The 22,277-nt window shown below is 36.7% G+C and overlaps 1 long non-coding RNA gene across 1 annotated transcript in view; it reads left to right on the top strand.

Moving 5' to 3' along the window:
• The window catches only part of LOC137058873 (uncharacterized), a 74,692-nt gene extending 52,812 nt beyond the window's left edge, over nucleotides 1–21,880 (top strand). Inside the window, exon 3 of the long non-coding RNA XR_010900873.1 lies at nucleotides 21,183–21,880. This is a non-coding gene — a long non-coding RNA (uncharacterized lncRNA). The remainder of the gene's footprint in view (nucleotides 1–21,182) is intronic.
• The last annotated feature ends 397 nt before the right edge of the window (nucleotides 21,881–22,277 follow it).

Below are 22,277 nucleotides of genomic sequence, written 5' to 3'. Positions count from 1 at the left end.
GTAAAACTCTTATTGTTATCAGTATTAACGAAAGTTGTGCTGCTTAATATTTTTGTGGAATCTGTGATATATTTCTATTTCTTTATATCTTTCTTTGAATAGAAAGTTCAAAAGAACAGCATTTATTTCAAATAGAAATATTTTATAATATGATGAATATCTTTACGGCCACATTTGATCAATTTAATGCATCCTTGTTAAATATATATATATATATATATATATATATATATATATATATATATATATAAAATAAATATTTATAGGAATCTTACTGTCCTCAAACATTTTAACAGTAGTGGGTATTCCAGTCAGCTGTATACATTGAATCTGTAGCATTCATTTAGTAATTTAGTATGTATAATTGTATTTCCATGGCATAAGAATATTCAATCTGGCCTTATGTGATTTAATACTCATATCGTTTACTCGTATCGTTTATTTGGGTTATTTTAAGGTCATCACACAGTTGTTGTTGTTCCTTCTTTTCTAGAACCTCCAGTGCTCAGATCTCTGCAAGTCAGCTCATTCAGTTGTTGGCACATCAACACAGTTTTTTGCAGTACAAACAGATTATTGACACTGGATAGTACATCATAATTCCTTTATGTACCTCTAGTGTTGTTGGCTCAGTGTCTCCTGGGACTGAACCACCACCTTTAGCATTTGCAAAGTGCATATTTACTCATGACAGGTTATAGTTTTTAGGTCACCGCACACTGCTCCATACATCCTTGGAGAATTTGAAGATGTTTGTTTGGTGAGCTAACACCACCAGCTGGATTCATCTGTCTTCTATACTTCCTTCTTATCTTCTTTCTTCTCACACATTCTTATGTATTTACTCCCTTCTACACTTTCTCTCATCATTTACATCCTTCTGCTCTTTCTTTTGCCCTTCCTTCTTTACTTCCTCAATACTTCTGTATTTCCTGTCATCATTTCTTCATTCTACACTTCAATCTGCCTTCCCTCTTTCTGCAATTCCTTTCCATTTCCTTCAAACATTCCTTCCTCATTTCTCTCTGTTTTCCCCTCATGCTATTTCTTTCACACTTCCTCATACACTTTGTACGTTCTGCAGTGCCTTCCGTCATCAATACTTTGGCATTTCCTTCTGCTCTTTTTCTGTTCCTTCCTTTCACCTTTCCTTATGCACTTCCTACTTTTTGCACTGCCTTACATCTTTCATACTTCCTTTTCCTATTTTCTTTTTTCTACACTTCCTTCCACCGTACCCTTCTTCTGCTCTTCCATTGACACTTCCTTCTGCTCTGCATTCATTTGTCCATACTTCATTTCACATTTCTTTCTGCATTTTTTGTCATTCCTTTCTTTCACACTTCCTTATGCACTTCCTTTTTCACTTCCTTCTTTCTGCAGTGCCTTCTGTCATTCATAACTTCTGCTCTTTTTCTGTCCTTCCTTCCTTTCACACCTCTTTAAGCACTTCCTTCTTTCTGCATTCCCCCTTACGTCACCCATACTTCATTTTCCTATTTTCTTCCTTCTACACTTCCTTCCACCTTACCCTCCTTTTGCTCTTCCATTGACACTTACTTCTGCTCTGCATTCCGTTACATCCATACTTCTTTTAAAATTTCTTTCTGCACTTTTTTGCCCTTACATTCTTTCACAATTCCTTATGCACTTATTTCTGCACTGTCTTCCGCCATCCATTCTTCCTATTACATTCACTTTCTCCCCTCCTTCTACATTTCTGAATTTTCTTCCATCATCCCTTTCTTCTGCGTCTCCTTTTACATTTCCTTCCACCTTTCGCTCCTTCTGCTCTTCCATCCCCATTTCCTTCTGGTCTGCCTTCTGTTGTCCAATTTCTTTCTGCTCTTTTTCCATCATACATTTAAAAAAAAAAAAAAAAACATACTTCGTTACGCATTTTCTTTTTTCATCCATACATCATTTCATATTGCCTCCTGCTCTTTCTTCCTTCCACAATTTCACACTTCTTACTAAACTTCCTTGTCTTTTTTGTCTGTCTACTCTTCCTTTTTCCCTTCCTCCTGCTCTTTCTTCCTTCCATCAGTCCTTCCTTCTGCATTTCCTTCCATCAGTCCTGCACTTCCTAAATCATTCTGCTTTTACTTCTGCAATGCCTTCTGCCTTTCATAATTACTCATAGATTTCCTTCTCTTTTTTTGCCCTTCCTCCCTTCTACACTTCTGAATTTCCTACCGTCACCCCTTCCTTCTGCGTCTTCTTTTACACTTCCTTCCACATGTTTCATTTGTAACAATTAGGAGAAATGTTCACCAGAAGTTTTCCACTGGCGTTTTCTGGAACATTATATTTTTGTAAGGACACATTCTCAACATTAAGCTTTTCTCGAAGACTCAAGGTCACAGAATCCCCAACTAATTCAATCAGTGAAGATGTACCACACAAGATAAAACATTATGGATTGACTGCTGCACAGACTAGATTGACTGCTGTACTTCATCTCAAAGTGTGCCACTTAATCGCCAGTCAATATGATATTCTGAGCTGATGTCATAGATTCATTTGTTTGACGCTGGAGAGATTTTATAAAGTGTGTGTAGGTTGTTTTGTTTTGTTTTTTTAGAAACTCTGTGGTCCACTTGAACTTAAACGAATAAACGTTCCATGGTAAAACCTTTTTACAGACATCCAGCCCATGCCCATAAACATTATTACTTTAATTCAAATGCTATTGCTTTTTCACAAAATCCTGTTCATTTGTTTACTACGAGCGCTTCTCACCTGGGAGGCCTAAGCACTGAACAACGAAGCATGTATTAATATGATATAATGCACTGAATACTGAATTGGACCGGCATGAGGCCCCTGGGGCCAACTGTGTTTGGGCCATTATCTGATGCCTGGGTAATAATTTACCTTTCTGATTCAATGATTCACATGCTCATTGAGATACATTACAGGTACATCATTTTCAATGAGAGCCTGTTGTCGGTCAGCTATGGTCAAGGGTATTTTTCCTAGCTGCAGTGCACTGTTGGTAATCAATTCCACTTTGGGCATGACAATTTCATGAATCATTGGAGAGGCATGCGAATTAAAGCTATAATCAATGTTTAGTGAGTTTCAATGGCGCAGTTGATATTCTATGCATCTGTAATGCATCTTCACAAAAGACCCAACTGCACCATCACATAATTACTCTGGGTTTGTTCCAATAGATCACTGGAAAAAAATGAGGTAGAAAATGATAAATTTCCCTTTTAATGAATAAATTTGATTAAGCGATTATCTGATGTGCTATTTCACGTGTAAGCAAATATGCAGGGATATATTTGAATTTGTGACACTATGTACATATGAGAGAGAGAGAGAGAGAGAGAGAGAGAGAGAGAGAGAGAGAGAGAGAGAGAGAGAGAGAGAGAGAGAGAGAGAGAGAGAGAGAGAGAGAGAGAGAGAGAGAGAGAGAGAGAGAGAGAGAGAGAGAGAGAGAGAGAGAGAGAGATTTGTGTGTGATCATGCAATAGTAAAATAAAGTGTGCTATAGCTGTACATCTTTGCTATGTTGAATATTTAATTTTATGGCATAGCTTTATCCCTTTCTTTTATGTCAGTGATTTGCTTAATGAATGCTTTTAATGTTACAGTAATGTAATATATGCCAAAACCTTGGTTTTCCCTCATGTTTAGTTTAAAATCAAAAGATTTTCAGACTTTTCTGGATATTTTGTAATGTTCTAAAGCACTAGAAAAAGGGGAAGTCAGGGCATTTGAAAAGGGTGTCAAATACAGTGCGGTTATGTCACTAGAAAAACATGGGACATCTAGTCACCTCGTGATACCCGTGATTATACCATTTCCAGTGGGCTCTTTTTGACCGGTACATAGTATATTTTCTCTTTTACACAGGTCATCATTATGTACTGACATGACTACAAACTGCACACCTATAGCAAACCTCTCTCTCTCTCTCTCTCTCTCTCTCTCTCTCTCTCTCTCTCTCTCTCTCACACACACACACACACACACACACACACTCACACACACACACAGCACACAACACATTCAGATATATTATCTGGCATAAAAGAGAAAAAAATCCCTCTGTCTTGTGGAGTGTATGTACTGTTGTAGCATCTCTTTAAAGTGAAAAAGTGGCTTGGCAATTATGACGCTATTAAAATACAGAAAAAAGAAAATTAATATTTTATTGCAACCTTAATTAAGCTGTAAAAAGCTATAATACTATTAAGGAGTGTTATATGTATTGGATGGTCTAGTAGGAGCCATCAAGCTGTGCAAAATATGCATCTACTATCATCTGGGGGTAAAATGATGAGAATCAACTAGGGGAGTATCTAATTTAATTGAAATGATGATGCTACAGCTGTGGATTTTGGCGTGACACGAGAGCTTTTGATTTAAATCATCCTAAAATGGTGTCCACAACACATTTTACTTTCTTAACATATATTTATGAGTGCAACAGGATGTTCAACAAGATAAAATATAGGATAGGGCTTTGATTGGATCATGAAAAATGGAATGAAGCCAAACCTAAATTTAAGATTGCAGTGGGGGACTACTCCTGAAACACTGGCCCCCTTTCTTGAGGCTTTTTTTTCTGTTTATAGTAGACAAAAGTGTGTACTTTGCCTAAATGTTGCAGATATGTAGCTAAAAAAGAAAAGAAAAGAAAAGAAAAAAAGGTAGTTTTAGATGCTGAAGAAAAAAGTGTTACAGCCATACCTGGTCTCCCCTAGTTCTTGTTATTCTGCTCATTATCATCAGGTGTTCATCACTAATGCTCAATTCTCACATATTTAATAATTTATCAATACATTTTTTTCCAGTTATAATGCTGCACTGTAAAAAATTATTTAGAAAAAAAGTTACCTGGTTGCCTTAAAATTTTGAGTTCATTGAAATTAAAATTTTGAGTTAATACAATGAATATTTTTTGAGATTCGACAACCTTTATTAAAATATTATTAAAAGATTTTGTAAGCATATTGGATAATTGTGTGTTTTATTTCTGATGACGCAGTGAAACATGCAAATAGTGCTATTTTCATGATTTATCAAATTTTTTATGTGGTTCAGATACAAAAATATTTTGAGTTTCTATTTATTAAACAAATTTCCTTCATTGTATCAACTCACATTTTTTGTTTCAATAAACTCAAAATTTTAAGGCAACCAGGTTACTTACTTTTTTAAGTTAAACCAACAAAAAACAACAATAATTTTTTACAGTGTGGGAATATATTTTTTTATAACTCACTCAGTTTGAATTTCAGGCATTGTGTCCATAGTAGTTTTTTATTGAGTATATATATATATATATATATATATATATATATATATATATATATATATATATATATATATATATATATATATATATATATATATATATATATATATTTATATATAATAACTGTTAGGTTTTAACGTGTAGTTATGATGTAGGCCTACTCTTTTTCTTTTTCAAAACAATATTTGCTAATTTCATAATCTTTATTACATTAATGTTAATATCATGCAAGAGCTACTCAAGCATAAGGATTTAAGACAAAATGTTTATTTGCTGCATAATATATCCCACCCACTTCTCGCCATACTATGGAATTCAATGGGGCCCATCACTTGTTTACTTGTGTTCAGCACAACTATCCCTTTAACAGTATATTTAGTTTCAAATAGTTTGAAGAATGCTTCATATTTGTGTCATAAGGTGAAAATATCAAGGGAAAAATAAATCATACATAATTAATTCTAAATCACATATATAGGTGAACGACAGCAAACAAAAGTTAAGTTTTAAAGTAAATTTGCATAAGTATTTTTTCCACATACCTACAGAAATCCTTCAAAGCTGAATCTGTGCGTCTCCTTTGATCAAAAGGGATAAAGAGATTTTGCTGTAGAATATCTCTGTGTCAGTGTTCATGGGCAGCTTTTCCTGCACTGCAGAATCTTCCAGGTAGATCCGCATCTGTATCTTCCCCGAAGGTAACCTGATCACACATACATGAGCAATTAAATTCAAGGCCCAGCCTCAAGGCTGCCTGATTCTCCTACACTGTCCGTATTGAAGTTTAATATAAGCCCTTTAGTACTGAAACTGCAAACCAGTTAATTGGCATTCTGGCTTGTTATTAAAGTTATAAAAGAACAAAATCACTGCCCATTAAGAAAGCAGCAGACGCTCTCTTTGACAAAGATGGCGAGGGAAAATGTTCAAATGAGAAAGGACACCTAATACTTCTTTGTGTTTATTACCACAAAAGATCTTACTTAAGAATCAATTGAGTGAGTCACCTTCAATATCTGCTGCTTAGAAAATTGTCACTGAAGACGACTGAAGATTTTCATGGGACGGCTCTCCATGTTTGAATGGCTTTCAGACAGTTTTCCTGTGTAAATGATTGGATTCCGTTATTTATCTTAATAGTATATTGGCCCAGTACAGTGAACAACACAACGGAATTTAAAAAGCAAACATAATTTTACAACACAATAAAATCAAGCCACAGCAAAACAAAAAAGCTGCAACACAATTGCAAAGCCACAACACAACGAAATCGGGCCACAACACAACAGAAAAGCCACATCACAACTAAATCAAGCCACAACACAACTGCAAAGCCATAAAATAATTACATCAATCCACGACACAAAAAAGCCACAACACAACAGAAAATCCACATCACAACGAAATGAAGCCAATAGACAACAAAATCAACCACAACACAACAGAAAAGCCACAACACAACAGACAAGCCACATCACAACGAAATGAAGCCAAAACACAATAATATCAAGCCACAACATAATGTAATTAAAGTCACAACACAAAGAAATCAAGCCACAATACAATGAAATTAAGCCACAACAAAACAGAAAAGCCACAACACAACAAAATCAAGCCACAACACAATGAAATCAAGCCACAGCAAAACAAAAAAGCTGCAACACAACTGCAAAGCCACAACACAATGAAATTAAGCCACACCGCAACCAAATCAAGCCAAAACACAACCAAATCAAGTCTCAACACAACAGAAAAGCCACAACACATGGAAATCTAACCACAAGACCACACAACAAAGTTAACCCACAACACAAGGAAATCAAGCCACAAAAGCACTTTGAATTGTCTTTGTGTATAAAATGTGCTATATAAATAACTTGCCTTGCCTTACCTTGACACAATGCAACAGACAAACCACAACACAAGGAAATCAAGTCAAAACACAGCGGAAAAGCCACAACACAACAAAAAAGCTACAACACAATGGAAATGCTCCCGACCTCTAGGTGGCTCTCGGAGCGCGGTAAAGTTATACTTTATAATTTTTATTAATTAAAATATTGTTTAACTAATTTTTTACATTTAAATACAGACATGTTCAAATTACAAAGCTTGATTGTTTTGACTGACTCGCTAGTGCACAACACAACTTTTTAAAATTTTTAAATGTAAAAAGTCATTTTAATTAATACAAATTATACATTTCAGTCACATGGAGGAATTGGCAGACGTTCCCTTAGGCATTATGTACTGTGGAAGCTGGTCAAAGCATTCCCGAGTGTAAATATGCAGCTATATAGCAGGTGATTTTTAATTCAAATTTCATGTCAATATATGGTTACATACATTAAAACTGATCGTAGTATTGATATCTTTGTAAGACTGGTGAATCCGCGTTCTGACCGTCTCCTGATCAGGAGCATTTATCTTGTGTTGTAGCTTGATTCCGTTGTGTTTTTGTTTTTTTGTTGCGTTGTGGGTTAATTTTGTTGTGTTGTGAACTTATGTTTGCTTTTTAAATTGCGTTGTGTTGTGCACTACTGGGCCACCGTATAATATCGACCTGTTTTATATTAAAATGCCCCTTCTGGATGGATGTGAGAGAGGAACACTGCAGGGCGGCCCATTGTATGGACTTCTATTCATCTCTCTCTTTCTCATTTATGTTCTTTCCTCTTACGGTCTTCTTCTTCTCCCCTCGTTCAGCTTGCCCCGAAGGCCATGTAGGATTGTGTGAGCTTTTTGAGTTCAGAAAAAGAGAAATGCATTTAAAGTTTGACACCCAGGATTCACACAACTGGGGAGTGATAGAGTCTGTGAAGACTAACAGCCACCAGACATCATTACCAGAGGATCACATATTTCTCTTTCAGAGCTCAGGGATCTTAATGGCACTTACATTGATAGTCCATCCAAAAATTTAAGTTCGGACCCTAATATCATCTAAACCTGTTTGACTTGTATCTATGGAATAAGGCTAGTAGATATTTTGAGATGTTTAAAACATTGGGACCTATTGACTTTCATTGAATAGACAAATAGGGAATTTTAGAAAATAGAAGTTCTCAGTTAAGTTTCAATGACGAAACAACTTTGTCTCAAATGTTTCTCCCCAAATTTCTTATGATAAAAATAGATATATTGTTGTCAAACAGATATACATTGAATATAAATGTATACATCATGTATATAGCAGCTCAGATCAGTTGGTGTTTTTTATGATTTTAATGATTAACGCTGGAATTAATTTTGGAATCTCAAACTTCTTGATCTCTTCTGAATCTCTAAATGTGATTCACATATATTATTTTCTGTCAGGAGAAATAATTGGAGACTTGAGGAAAAGTCTCAATTTACTTTCTATTTGATCTCATTGCTATCTAGGTGGAACGATTTGTCTAATTTGTGATTTTTTTTTTTCTTTTCTTCCTTTGTGTTATCAGATGTGTGAATGAAAGCAGCTCCTATAATGAAATGTTTGCTCAACACCCGTTAGCCAATCAGCAAAGAGATAACACCAAACTGGCTTGGCACTACAGTGCATAACTTCCAGACTCCAGCAGTGAATTTAATTTGTTTTTATTCACACCAAGACTTAAATATGGAACCTATATTTTTTGCTGGACGAATGTAAATTCCCTGGTGGCAGAACTGATATTAAATCAATGAGCCTGCTAAAATCTATTTGAGTGGAGTTTTGCTAAAGCTTTGAATCTGGACAAACTCTCTCAGCAGGCCCTGATCTCTAATTCCAACAGTCTGTGCATATGAATTATTAATTTAGCCATTATGCTAAGTCTCCCTTTCTGGATCAATTCATTATTAGCTTTGGCGATTATAGCACAAGGTTGCATAGAACATTCAGAATGAAACACAATTGATTTATGAACCTTGAGAGGCAAATTTACAAAACACTTTTAATTTCAGTGCAAAAACCTGCGTCTTATTCTAATGCTAATCTCCAACAATCCAGTTTAAACTGGCACTAAATGCACAGAACTGTGATTGGATTGAGGCAATGTAATGTTTTTTTGCAGACGTTTTATGTAAATTATGCTCATTGTAGATTCACAATTTAAGTAGGTCTATTACCTCCTACAGAAATCAGGTGGTAAATAGATTGTTTTGTTTAAAAGAGATGGCAGAGTGAAGTTTTGGCATTTAAAAGAGCTGACTTAGGTACCTGGACTGTTGTGATGAAGAGATGAGGAACAGTGTACAAACAATGCTGTTTTATATGGTAAAAAAAACTGTAAAATAGCCAGTAAAAGGCTTTAACATAATCAGTTACAATACTGATTACAATACTTTGCATTATATAGGGCTATGCATTATTTGTTACATGTCTGTATTGTTTTCTTATGATTCCAACTGTGTGGAAAAAACAACAACAACATGGAGATGCAAGTTAGTTTTCAAAATCCATTTTTGAACTATGCCTCAACTCATAGTTATTTCCATAAAATCTATCAAATTAGTCTAAGATGATAAGCAAGCTAACTGAACTTTCAAATGCTTTTTTTTTTAAGGAATATGTCTGTAATGTTTAAAGTTGAAGGCTTTCATTTCGGTTTGAAAAAAATTCTAAATAATAGCAGTCTTGAAATCAATGATTAAAGATAGGATATGACAGTGTTCCTCTAATACCCTTTGGAGAAACAACAACAACAACAACAACAACAACAACAACAACAACAACAACAACAAACTATTCCTAAACTTGAGCAACGTGTCTCCTCAGTTTCCAGATATTTGCAGACTGTTATAAAAAGAAGAGGGGATGCCACACAGTGGTAAACATGGCCTTGTCCTATCTTTTTAAAAATAAAATTAACTCATGTTTCCATATCATTGCATGGAACTTCCACATCATTGCACTCTGTTTTTATTCACATTTTTTACAGTGTCCCATCTTTTTTGGAATCGAGTTTGTTTACCTAACAAACATATGCTGTTTTTAGCATATTTTAAAAGTGTAATATGCTCATAAAATATATGAATCACAGGTTAACTGCGAATAAGTATCCAGTAAGAGGGATATAATCCTCCTCATGGACTAAAATAAAACTTTTTTTTCCCGTCTGCATATAGACTGGAGACTTCATCTCATGTGAGTGTACACTATTTTCAAACATATTTTACAAAAGTACTGTTTATTAATTTATGTATAAAACTTTTAGTTTATGTATAACAAGGGAAAAATTATGCAGTGCACCTTTAGCTGAACTCCAGCACAGGCCTTCTTCTCCAGACTCATCCGTCATGTCCTCTCATTTTGAGCACGGATGCATAATTTACTGAACTTCAATATGAATCTCATCTTATTCCTCTGATATCCAGCGCTGGTCAATTATCTCATATTATCAATATCTGCCATCTATATTGCATTGGCTCATTTGAATTTCATAACCAAACACTAATATTCTGCCTTTTTATGAAACCTTTATGGTAATGCGGCCAAGGTTCTCGGGGCTATCAATTACTTAGTGTGTGTCTGTAAATCTGGAGCGAGTGGGAACTAATGTCTTGGCCCTTAAGGTGGCAGGACAAACCATCTTTTACCTTCATTACCGCAGTGAAGTGATGGTTTCCTCCTCAACCCCCATGGCAAGTCATTTAACCTATCTACACCCCAGTTGCTCAGTTTGTCAAAGCACATTCATGTGACTGTGGTACGGCTATTGGAGCCACAATGGCGATCATGTAGGAGTACGAGAAGATGAAGTAAGTGATGATAACCAGTTTGGCTCTGGGTTTTAGTCAGGTGATATATAGTGTTTTGCGCACCTCACTTTAAGACCTTCGCAATCTTTACACATTGCTGCTTGAAAGTTTGTGAACCTCTCGCAAAATATGTGAAAATGTGAATCATTTTAACAAAAAAATTACTTTTTTTATTTATTTAAAAGGCTACTGTCCTGAATAAGGAGTTTTACTTAAAATATGTTTACATATAGTCCACAAGACAAAAGAAAATTGCAGAATTTATAAAAAATTATCCCATTTAATACTGTCATTACCTGGATGTTCAACGGCTGATATATTACCTACAGGATTATTAGGAACACCTGTTCAATTTCTCATTAATGCGATTATCTAATCAACCAATCACATGGCAGTTGCTTCAATGCATTTAGGGGTGTGGTCCTGGTCAAGACAATCTCCTGAACTCCAAACTGAATGTCAGAATGGGAAAGAAAGGTGATTTAAGCAATTTTGAGCGTGGCATGGTTGTTGGTGCCAGACTGGCTGGTCTGAGTACTTCACAATCTGCTCAGTTACTGGGATTTTCATGCACAACCATTTCTAGGGTTTACAAAGAATGGTGTGAAAAGGGAAAAACATCCAGTATGCGGCAGTCCTGTGTGCAAAAATGCCTCGTTGATAATAGAGGTCAGAGGAGAATGGGCCAACTGATTCAAGCTGATAGAAGAGCAACTTTGACTGAAATAACCACTCGTTACAACTGAGGTATGCAGCAAAGCATTTGTGAAGACCCCAGACCAACAGCAGAAGATCCTACCGGGTACCACTCATCTCCACTAGAAATAGGAAAAAAGGCTACAATTGGCACAAGTTCACCAAAATTGGACAGTTGAAGACTGGAAAAATGTTGCCTGGTCTGAAGAGTCTCGATTTCTGTTGAGACAGTCAGATGGTAGATGGTAGAATTTGGCATAAACAGAATGAGAACATTGATCCATCATGCCTTGTTACCACTGTACAGGCTGCTGCTGGTGGTGGTGTAATGGTGTGGGGGATGTTTTCTTGGCACACTTTAGGCCCCTTAGTGCCAATTGGGCATCGTTTAAATGCCACAGTCTACCTGAGCATTGTTTCTGACCATGTCCATCCCTTTATGACCACCATGTACCCATCCTCTGATGGCTTTTCCAGCAGGATAATGCACCATATCACAAAGCTTGAATCATTTTAAATTGGTTTCTTGAACATGACAATGAGTTCACTGTACTAAAATGGCCCCCACAGTCACCAAAACTCAACGCAATAGAGCATCTTTGGGATGTGGTGAAATGGGAGCTTCGTGCCCTGGAAGTGGAAGCATCCCACAAATCTCCATCAACTGCAAGATGCTATCCTATCAATATGGGCCAACTTCTAAAGAAAGCATTACTAAAGAATGCTTTCAACACCTTGTTGAATCAATGCCACATAGAATTAAGGCAGTTCTGAAGGCGAAAGGGGGTCAAACACAGTATTAGTATGGTGTTCCTAATAATCCTTTAGGTGAGTGTATATGTATGTATGTATGTATGTATATATGTGTATATATATATATATATATATATATATATATATATATATATATATATATATATATATATATATATAGACAGATAGACAGATAGACAGTCAGACAGACAGACAGACAGACAGACAGAGATGGTTGTTCTTGTGTACTTCGTTTGTCCTGAGCAGTTAAACTGCCCAACGTTCTTCAGAAAAATTCTCCAGGTACTGAAAAGTTTTCAGTTTTCCAGCATCTTTTGCATAGTTGAACCCTTTCCAGCAGTGACTGTATGATTTTGAGAGCCATCTTTTCATGCTGAGGACAACTGAGGGATTCAAACACAACTATTAAAAAAGGTTCAAACATTCAATTAAGCTCCAGAAGGAATTAACAAGAGATATTGATGCAAGAACAACCATCACTAAACAAACATACAAACAAAAACAACAACAAAAAACAGCAGGGAAAGACACAGTATTACAAGTCAATGGTTCATAAACTTTTGAACAGGGTACATTTTTATAAGTTCAGCGGGGGGGGGGGGGAATAGGAAATCCCTATTTTTTTGTTAAAATTATTTCCATTTTCTCCGATTCTGCAAGGGGTTCACAAACGTTCAAGCGGCACTGTATGTTGTAATTATTTCAGTATACTGCAACATATGAGCTGCGTTAAAGCATAGAATGTGTATTTATTTACATATGTGTGCATAATTGGTTTTGTAACTTAACACCACAAACATACATTTATTCATCTTGAATTGGAAAAGTGTGATGAACCTCAAGACAAATACTGAATTATTCATTCCAGTCAGTTTATGTGTGATGTCCGCAATGATGCAACAGTGGCCTCATCCATTATATTCATAATTTCAGATGAAACCGAGTTTTGGAAGAAGAAGAAGAAAAAAAAAAAAACCTTTCAATAACAACAAAAACCTCTACACAAAGCATAGGTAAATGCTCACATCGAGAGAACAATCACCTCATTGTGTGCATGCTCAGATAAAAGGCTTTCATCTGACTTTCTCAAACTACACGAGGATAACTGTAACTGAACTGCATTGTCATGAAACTGGGACTCACTAATGACTTAAAGACTAGCAGGACAAGATGTACTGACTGTAATTGGAGGTTTTGTGTGTTGACGGCTGGCAACCATATGGTAAAAATCACCATATTGAATGGCAGTGCAGATTGAGAAAATGAGCTCTAAGAAAAACAGCCTGTCCAACAATACTTGAAGAAAATTTGAGTGACATTTGATTATGTGAAAAACTTGATTCTAAGAGTGTTTTGGCTGGTTTTCAGTACTTATCTTTGCAGTTGTCAAAATACTAATAATAATAAAAATCCAACTCCAAGTCTAGTCCATTTTACTTAAAGGATTAGTTCACTTCCAAATGAAAAGAAATAATGTTTTTTTTTGAGGAAAACATTCCAGGAATTTGCTCCACATAATGGACTTCAATTGCAATGGGTTCAAGGTCCAAATCAATGCAGGTTCAAAGGGCTTTGAATGGCTTCAGAGGCTCTGTGCGAAACAGAGGCTTAAACGATCTGTCATTTTCAACAAAAAAAACCCGCCCGCCCTTGTCAAAGCACATTCATGTGACTGTGGTACGGCTATTGGATCCACAATGGCGATCATGTAGGAGTACGAGAAGATGAAGTAAGTGATGATAACCAGTTTGGCTCTGGGTTTTGCACCTCTCTTTTGCGCACCTCACTTTAAATAAAGGTAAAACAACTATGTCTGACTATTTTAAAGCTGGAGGAGAAGATGAGATTTTTCAGCTTTGGGTCGGTACTTCCACCTTCGTCACGGACGTGACCTTTCCGCCGTGATGACGTCATACGTTGTGAAAAGACGAGCATTTGAGGTTAAAGGACATATTATACAAAATTCACTTTAATATGTGTTAGGACATAAATGTGTGTTAGGACTGTATGTACAAAACCACCATATAAATGGTAAAAATTCAACCACTCATTTTCTTTTTATCCCCATACATCATAAGCAGTGTCCCAGAACAAGCGTTTGCGGATTCCTAAAATGACATCACATTTCACAGGCCCCGCCCACAAGTGTTGATGGACACTGATGTATTAGCATAGACCCCGCCCTCAGAGAGCTGTACACATTCCGCCGTGTTTATCTCCTTGCCAGAGCATTTAAGTAAAAAATCTCTTCTTAAAGCTACACTGTGTGATATTTTCCCCCATCTAGTGGTGAAAAGGTATATGACCATCCAGTGAATAATAGTTTCTATTCCTCTCAATTCTCATTTCGTTTTAACTCCTACGGTGGCCGATTTAGTCCAAGATTAACATGGCAACCCCCCTCTTCACATTTGACACGGTGCCATCGAGTGTTAAAACGCGAAAGGTGAAGCTTGAATTTATGGGTACGTCCCTCTTTGGCTAATGTACTTTCAAGATGGAGGGGCAACATGGCGACCGGCATTCGAACCCCTCACCCATATGTATTTTCAATGGCATATTATAAACTTACGAGAATACTTTATTACTTGAAAGAAGTAAATATACATTAATGAGCACATATATTTTTTGAAATAACTAAGTGTTTTTAGCTAAGAATAAACTAAAAAAGTTACACAGTGTAGCTTTAATAAAGCTACAAAAGTTAATTCAGTCTAGAGCAGTGAGTGATTTTCTGTTCATCTTTTGTTGTTTGATTCATATTAACAGCAGATATACCAGTACTGTATATTACACTGCTCTCACTTTAGTAATGCTACACAGATCTAATTTACACATGGGATTTCTGCTCTTGCTGCAAAAGTGCACAGACATAACCAATTGTTTGTATGTCTCTTTGTGTTTCTGACATAACCTTCTGTGTATTTGACAGTTTAATCGCAATAGCGCATGAAAGATAACTAGTCTAGTGTAATAGCCTACACACAGATGCACCCACATCCAGCTCTCTGTGTGCATGCGTCGATTGTGTGTGCTCAAGTTGAGAGCAGAGACTGTAAGGTTCAGCATGATATGGCTTTCAAACGCATTCAGATGATAATATTTCATGATGATGAAGAACTGCAATGTCACGGGAGCGTGTCCGCCATAACGATGCTAATCAAACCCAAACAGATGTATCATGTTTCAGTGTTCATGAGTTGTGAAGGCTCCGCCCTCCGGGGTGGGGAGCAGCTGCTCATTTGCATTTAAAGGAGACACACAAAACAGCTCATCTTTCTCTAAATAAATTGGCATTTTCAAAATAATATGTTGAATTATCTGTTTGGAATTTTGATTTGAAACTCACTGTGATGTGAAACTTCACAGACACACTCTGGGACACCTGAGACTTGTATTACATCTTGTAAAAATAGACATCTTGTGACATCTTGGCATAATAGGTGCCCTTAAAAAACTATATATATATATGGTTGGTTGCCTTTGAAGTCCATTTTATAAAGAAAAAACTTGGAACAATCTTTTTTAAATTCATTTTCGACTGAAGAAAGAAAGACATGAACATCTTGGATGAGATGGGTGAGTAAATTATCAGGAAATTGGAAGTTATCATTTGGAAGTGAACTAAATTTTACAGGGCCCAGGATTGTTGTATATGGGTCTCTGTCACCCAGGACCAAACTGTCATGTCAAATCTCTGAGAAATACTAAAATTGATGCTTCATAGTATCTTCTTGTACGTATAAATTCTGATCACTGCAAAACATAAGTGGTGTGCGCTGTCAGACAACCTTGATGCTCTTTTGTACTCTGCACCATTTAGCTGTTTAATAGCTATATGTGCAATATCGCTGTGGAATCCACTCTCATAATGCAAAACTCATTTAATGGACTGTCATTGAAGCAGAAAGGCCTGTGTAGTGTAGGTTAAGCAGATGGAGCTCTTGTGTATTCTAATGCTGATTGACAATGATAACATTATTCTATCACTAGTGCTATGAAGAAACATCAGAACTGGGAGACATAAAGAGAGTCAACATCTACACTTTAAAAAAATGCTGGGTTAAAAACAACTCAATTTGGGTTGAAAATGGACAAACCCAGAAATTGTGTTGTTGATTTCCAACACAACTTGGGTTGTTTTTAACCCAGCATTGTTTTGAGTGAATGGATATAGGTGTCTTTTTGGAAAGGGAAAAAGACAGAGAGGGGTCATACATTATGTGGGAGCTAAACAAGCTGTTGAATAATTTACCATTGTAATGTGGCAGTGAGAGGATAAAAGATGTTTTGGCCGCAGATTACTCACTGTTAGAAAATCTCTGGAAGCTTTGACTGCAGAAAATTAAAGTTATGTTACAGCGCAGGGCACTGAGCTTGCAGGCTAAGGCATAGGATGATCTTTCTATTTCTTGTTCTTTGTCTGTGTAATTCCTCATTCATTTGTTCTTTATTCTGCGAACAGTGTAGATCTAATCAACAGGTGCAAATGAAAGGATCCTCACCTCAATTACAGACACATCTTCTGGCAAACAAGCACTTGAACTGAAGTCTTCCTCCAAAAACAAGAGTAAATAGAAATGCTTTGACAAAAGATGTTTTTCATGAAATCAAAATTACATCTTGGTTGATTGGCTTAAAAAGATCTGGCTGCCCATGAGGAAAAATGGTAGATTTTAAATCACATACTTCCTGAGGTGGTTCTTCTTGTTTTTTCTTGGTATTTTTGACCTCCTGCTGTTATTCCAAATAAATATTGCCTTTGTAATCTTTTGTTTCAGTTTAAAAAGTACAACGTTTAGTCAGCTTGGATTTTGAATTTAGCCAGGTTTTGGTGCAAGCGTCCCAAAACTTTTGGCAATATAGTGTATCTATCCCATATGTTGTTTTATTAATCAATGATATGGGCATGTGCTCCACAACTACATCTAACACCTTAACTTGTGCTATTTACACTAGTCCAACACTTGTCAGAGTTTTCATGGGCATGGCAACAAAGAGTGGGTGGAAAAAATCCTGGAACAATCTCCCAAACCATTATATCTAAAATCAGTGGGAACAATCATGTTTGATATTCAGGACAGAGCGATGAGCAGTGGGTGCTCCCGTATGCTTTTATTCAACTATAATTAGGTTAATTAATCTTGTTGCCGATCCAGGACTTGACAAGATTAAACATCCGTGATGTTGGTAGCTGGACTTTCCAGCCCATCAAATTTGCACGTCGCTCCCTGGAGATCAATTTATTTTCAATTAGAACCGCAGGATCTAAGAGCCGATTGGAGGAGAGGAGAGTCTGGTAGGCAAACAACTTTAGCCAAGCTCTCAGAATGTGTCAGTGAATCAATGAAAGAGTCAGAGTGAATGAAAAGAAAATAAATATGCAAAGTCACACCAGGGTTTTATTGGGTTTTATAAATCTGAAGTTAAAGGTTACTGTCGGGCAAAATCCTTGTATCTCCACAAATAGTACTTTTCAAGAAATGTAAAAAACACCATGGTTTTAAAGTTAATATTTGCGGCACTTACATGTGTCATTATATTGTTAACATTTCACCAACATCAAGCTCATGTGTTTTTTTTTTGTTGTTGTTGTTGTTTTTTAACAGAATCTTTGAGAATATCGGAGAATATGTTGACTCAGTGACAAAACCTCTTCTCTGTTACTCGAATACATAAAAAACATTACTCTATTGGTGTAAAAAAAAGCTTGTGACTAAATCTTGTATCACACAGTTTGGACTGTTTCTATGTACAGTGATCAGGCATAACATTATGACAGGTGAAGTGAATAACCCTGATGATCTCTATGGTAAATGGACTGCATTTATATAGCGCTTTTAACAGACCCTATGGCCATCCAAAGCGCTTTACATTTTGCCTCACATTCACCCATTCATACACCGACGGCGATGTCAGCCATGTAGGGCGCCATCCAGCTCGTCGGGAGCAGCTGGGGGTTAGGTGTCTTGCTCATGGACACCTCGACACTTGGTCAGGTGGAAACGGGGATTGAACCACCAACCTTCTGGTTTGTAGACAACCTACATGAACCACTGAGCCACTGCCACCCCAGTCTATCATGGCAGCTGAAAGGTAAATATTGTTCAGCAAGTGAACATTTTGTGGGCTAGCATTAGGATTCGAGTGATTCTGACCAGGGCCAAATTGTGATGGCTCATTGGTGCACGTGGGGAGTAAATGCTGGCTCATGTGGTCCAATCAAACATATCAGATACCTCCTCAAATTGCTCAAAATGTTAATGCTGGTTCTGGTAGAAAGGTGTCAGAATTCACTGTGCATCGCAGTTTGTTGCAGATGGAGCTACATAGCCATCGACCAGTCATGCTGACCCCTGTCTACCGGCATAAGCACCAACGTGAGCATGTGAGCATCAGAACTGGACGGTGGAGCAATGGAAGAAGGTGGGCTGGTCTGATGAATCACATTTTCTTTTACGTCATGCGGATGGCCGCGTGCGTCACTTACCTGGGGAACACATGGCACCAGGATGCACTATAGGAAGAAGGCAAACTGATGGAGACAGTGTGATGCTTTGGGCATTGTTCTGTTGGGAAATCTTGGGTCCTGCCATCCATGTGAATGCTACTTTGTCACATACCACCTACCTAAGCATTGTTGCAGACCATGTACACCCTTTCATGGAAACTGTATTTCCTGGCTGTGGCCTCTTTCAGCAGGATAACACGCCCTGCCACAAATCTAAAATGTTTCAGGAATGGTTTAAGGAGTCCAACAATGAGTTTGAGGTGTTGACTTGGCTTTCAAATTCCCCAGATCTTAATCCAATAGAGCACCTGTGTGATGTAGGGCTTGAACGACTTCCGATTTTTTTAAAGGCAACATTTTTGTGATGAAAGTCGAGTCGACGTCGACTAGTCGCTGATGATGTCAATAATAAACAAATATTCTTGGACCTTGAGCTGAGACGCGAACACAGGTTTTCTTGGTGCACAGGACAGCGTTGGCATTTGACACGGCGCTGCCCATAAGGACATTGCTCCTACAACTTTTGTATCAGTTCTTTTGTTTTTGGGTTGTTATATTTCTCACAGATTTCTGTTCATTCTGTATCAGATACAGATAACGTAGCACAATAAAGATTAGATGTATATGAATGCATTAGCGATAGAGCGATTGCGTGTGAATTAATTATATCTGCTAGCGTCTCTCTAATAACAGTGAAGCTGTGAGTTTAGTTATGTGAGTTTAACTAAGCTTTTTAATTGATAAATCACAGAACAGTGTTGACCATGCATTTCTGCGCTACTGACTGCTTTTGTGTGCGTTGTGTGTGTGTGCGTTACAATGCAGCGGTGCATTAGTTTAGAACGGTGATTAAAGCTATACTGTGTGATATTTTCCCCCATCTAGTGGTGAAAAGGTATATGACCATCCGGTGAATAATATTTTCTGTTCCTCTCAATTCTGATTTCGTTTTAACTCCTACAGTGGCCGATTTAGTCCAAGATTAACATGGCAACCCCCCTCTTCACATTCAACCATGTGCCATCGAGTGTTAAAACACGAAGGGCGAAGCTTGATTTAACAGGTATGTCCCTCTTTGGCTAATGTACTTTCAAGATGGAGGGGTAACATGACGACCCGCATTCAAACTCCTCACCCGTATGTATTTTCAATGGCATATTATAAACTTACGAGAATACTTTATTACTTGAAAGAAGTAAATATGCATTAATGAGCACATATTTTTAAGTGTTTTTAGCTAAGAATAAACTAAAAAAGTTACACAGTGTAGCTTTAACTTATGTGTACAATAAGCGGGCATTCTCCCGATCAATTTTGAGCATTCAGATGGTAAAATCAAACATGTCTTGTGGAGAGATCTTAAAGTACGTGTTTATTTGTCATTTTGAACTGATGGAAACAGACCCTGCATGGACATTTTTTATCCTGTTGCGCCCTCTATAGGCCAGCGACTAGTCGGTGTCAGGCTTAAAGCATCATGGCAGAGCATTAAAGTCAACTAGTCGGTGCAACCCCTAGTGGGACGTGCTGAACAAACAAGTACAAACCAAGGAGGCCCAACCTCACAACTTACAGACTTAATGTTGTACTAATTTTTACTTACCCTTGCATTGCAAACAAGCAGAGACGGTCCAAACTTTGTGATACAAAGTTTAGTCACAAGCTCTTTTTAATACTTTTGACTGGTTAACTATTTTCAAAACCCACAGACAAAAAGGGTGACCAATGATTTATGAAAACGGTCACCCTTGAAAGTGTCTCAACAAATCCTTAATGCATAATGCTTTTTGCTTTAATTTTTATTACAGGAACATTAGCCAGCATTCAAATTGATGTGATAATTACTTGCAAGATTTCACAAGCCTGGCATTGCCTACAACAGCAGCCTAACGCAGTGCATGAATAGCTGTTTGGCTATTTATCTATTTAACTTTAACGTATGTAAATGTCAGCTAAAAAGGTTTTCAGAGGTGGAAAAAGCACATTTGATGAATATGTTTAAACAACAATAATAAAAAAAAGATTATGGGATCATAAATAAATAAATATAAATAAATAAATAAATATTTTGATTTTATGTTAAAATACATACTTACACATATTGGGTTCTTTGAAAACCCATGTGGCAGAATGACCGATTAAAGTGGGTATGCATAAGTGCAATTGAGCAACTACCACTAACATTTTATATTTATTTGGCAGATCAGCAGGTGTGTAAGTGTGTGTGTTAAACAACACATGGATTGTGACCAGGCCCTTTGATTGTGTCCCGCCGACTCGGACATGCTCACGCACTCTCTGATCTGTGTAAGAGACTCCCTTCAGAGCGGCAGCTGTCATCCAGAGCTCTCTACCACCTGTCACATCCACTCCATCAAATATCACAGACTGTTCAAAATGGAGCTACAGAACGGCCATCAATCCGATTGTGAGTATTCATGAGGAGAAACAAGAACTCATATGAGATGGCCAAACGGTGGACAGAAGCCTTGATATGCTCAAAATACGCTCCTTTCTAGAATACACCGTTAAACTGTGTGTTAACTCAGTAAATAGCATTACTAAAGATAATTACATTAAGGAGTTTATGCTAATCTGCTTAAAGCTTATCATGTCATAATTATTATGGAGAGTGGCACAACATAGCTGCATCAACAGCGAGCGTGAAAATGACTTTAGTCAAATGTTCATCTACAGAGGACACTATATCCCACAGGAAAGACAAATCACAATAAGGTCTCTCTAATATTTTAGTTGATTGCAATGAAAATCAAATGGGGAGATAATGGAGTTCTATTCTTGGAGAACTGTTCCTTTGGCTTAAACAGATAGTTCACCCCCTAAACTTACATTGTAGTCTTTTACTCACCCTCATGTTGTTTCTAACTTTATCTCTTCTGTAGAACACAAAGTTTTTTTTTTTTTAAATAATATAATGTCCTGCCCTTCATCATTTCAGTGTAATGAAAGTGACTAAGGCTTTAAGTGATAAAGAAATACCATATAATTAGAATAAAAGTGGTATCTATTACTTTTGCATTTTAGGCTATTCTAAGTGTTTTGAAGAAAAATTAGATACATATATTTTTAAGGAACAGTTCAAAATTAAATTGCTATTGACTGAAAATATTGACTTCTGCATTAGCTCCCCTAGACACATTCATGAGCGAAGCAGCAATTGTTAATCTAAGAGCAAATCATTATTGTATTATTTAATTAAACAGTTTATATACTATTATAGTATTTATTAATATTTTAAATTGACTTTCAATTTAAATCATTATATATATTTTATAA

Source organism: Pseudorasbora parva, chromosome 22 (genome assembly GCF_024679245.1).
Source record: "Pseudorasbora parva isolate DD20220531a chromosome 22, ASM2467924v1, whole genome shotgun sequence".
Classification (NCBI taxonomy): domain Eukaryota; kingdom Metazoa; phylum Chordata; class Actinopteri; order Cypriniformes; family Gobionidae; genus Pseudorasbora; species Pseudorasbora parva.
This window is presented reverse-complemented; position numbering and strand designations above follow the sequence as displayed.